Source organism: Brassica oleracea, chromosome C5 (assembly GCF_000695525.1).
Source record: "Brassica oleracea var. oleracea cultivar TO1000 chromosome C5, BOL, whole genome shotgun sequence".
In the NCBI taxonomy this organism is placed as follows: Eukaryota; Viridiplantae; Streptophyta; class Magnoliopsida; order Brassicales; family Brassicaceae; genus Brassica; species Brassica oleracea.
Window position 1 is genome coordinate 46,177,459 of NC_027752.1, and position 2,342 is coordinate 46,179,800.

Below are 2,342 nucleotides of genomic sequence, written 5' to 3' on the forward strand. Positions count from 1 at the left end.
TATTGTTTTAATGCATAGTTGCATCCTCTACCAACGTATGATGATGTTCAAAGAGGTTTGGAGGCTTTGTTGTCTCCGTTTTTCAAGCAAATAGTGATTTTATAGTGGTTATTCCATCGATTTAGGGACTATTATGAAGTTTTACTAAATTAATTGATAATAAATTATAACAATTCCCTTATACCAAGGAAAAAACTTAAAATATATTAATAAAAATGTAAAATGTGGTTAGAAATTTTAAAACAACACTAAAGATTATAAGCTTCAGTATATAAAACATTTACCGAAAACTCAATATTTTCGTAGGGGTTAACACATATATTTTGAGAAAATTTCAAAAAATACGACTATATTGTTTTAATGCATAGTTTCATCCTCCACTAACATATGATGATGTTCAAAGAGGTTTGGAGCCTTTGTTGTCTTCGGTTTTCAAGCAAATAGTGATTTTATAGTGGTTATTCCATCGATTTAGGGTGTATTATGAAGTTTAATTAAATTAATTGATAAAAAATTATAATGATTCCCTTATACAATGAAAAAGAGCTTTAAATACATTAATACAAATTTAGAATGTGGTAAGAAATTAAAAAAAAAACTAAAGATTATACGCTTAGTATATAAAACATTTATCAAAAAGAGAATTCGGCAAAAAAAAACCTCAACTTTGCACGAATTGCCAAAAGAAACATACACTTTTGGGTTGACCAAAAAAACACCAAACTTTCATTAACTTTAGAATTAATTAAAAATGTTTTCGCTGACTTGCCAATTCAGCACGCCGTCAACAAATTTAACAGAAATATCTGACGTCGTTTATTATTGGCGTTAAGTAAAACGACGTCGTTTTCAAATGATGTAAAACGACGTCGTTTTACATGATTTGAAATTAAAAATATGTAGACCCCTGGATTCGAACCCTGGTTGGTTGGTCAACTGACAAAGTATTTTACCACTGGGCTACTGGCAATTTCAATGTACTTACTAACATGTTTACTTTTATTTGGTACATATTAAATATAAAAAATTCTCTAAAAACTTAATAAGATCTTTAAAATTCCAAAAAAATTAAAAAAAATAAAGAAGATTTTTATAAAATTAATTTAGAAATTTAAATTAAAAATAAAATTTTATTTTTCTTTTTAAAAAATAAAAAATCTTCCAAAATTTTCTAAAAACTTGAAAAGATCTTTAAAATTCCAAAAAATTTAAAAAATAAAGAAATTTTTAATAAAATTAATTTTGAAATTAAAAAATAAAATTTTATTTTTTCTTTTCAATTCGTGAAAAGTTCGTGTTTTTTTGAAAAGAAAAAATAAATTTTTATTTTCTATTTTAATTTCAAAATTAATTTTTTTAAAAATTTCTATTTTAATTTCGAAATTAATTTTATAAAAAATTTCTTTATTTTTTCAATCTTTTGGAATTTAAATATCTTTTTAAGTTTTTAGAAAATTTTGGAAGAATTTTTATTTTTTAGAAAGAAAAATAAAATTTTATTTTTAATTTTAATTTCTAAATTAATTTTATAAAAATCTTCTTTATTTTTTTTAATTTTTTTGGAATTTTAAAGATCTTATTAAGTTTTTAGAGAATTTTTTATATTTAATATGTACCAAATAAAAGTAAACATGTTAGTAAGTACATTGAAATTGCCAGTAGCCTAGTGGTAAAATACATTGCCATTTTACCAACCAACCTGGGTTCGAATCTAGGGGTCGTCGTTTCATTTGGTGTTAAATTTGTTGAATTTAACAAATTTAAAACGGCGTCAAATATTTCTGTTAAATTTGTTGACGGCGTGCTAAATTGGCAAGTTAGCGAAAACATTGTTATTTAATTCTAAAGTCAATGAAAGTTTGGTGTTTTTTTGGTCAGCCGAAAAGTTTATGTTTCTTTTGGCAATTCATGCAAAGTTGAGGTTTTTTTGGCCGAATTCTCTTATCAAAAACTCAATATTTTCGTACGGGTTAACACATAGATTTCGAGAAAATTTCAAAAAAAGCGACAATATTGTTTTAATGCATAGTTGCATCCTCCACTAACATATAATGATGTTGAAAAAGGTTTGGAGCCTTTGTTGTCTCCGTTTTTCAGGCAAATAGTGATTTTATAGTGGATATTCCATCGATTTAGAGAGTATTATGAAGTTTTACTTAATTAATTGATAACAAAAATATAACGATTCCCTTATACCAAGAAAAAAATCTTAAAATACATTAATACAAATGCAGAATGTGGTTAGAAATTTAAAAAAAAAAACTAAAGATTATAGGCTTCATTATATAAAACATATACCAAAAACTCAATATTTTCGTAGGGGTTAACACATAGATTTTGAT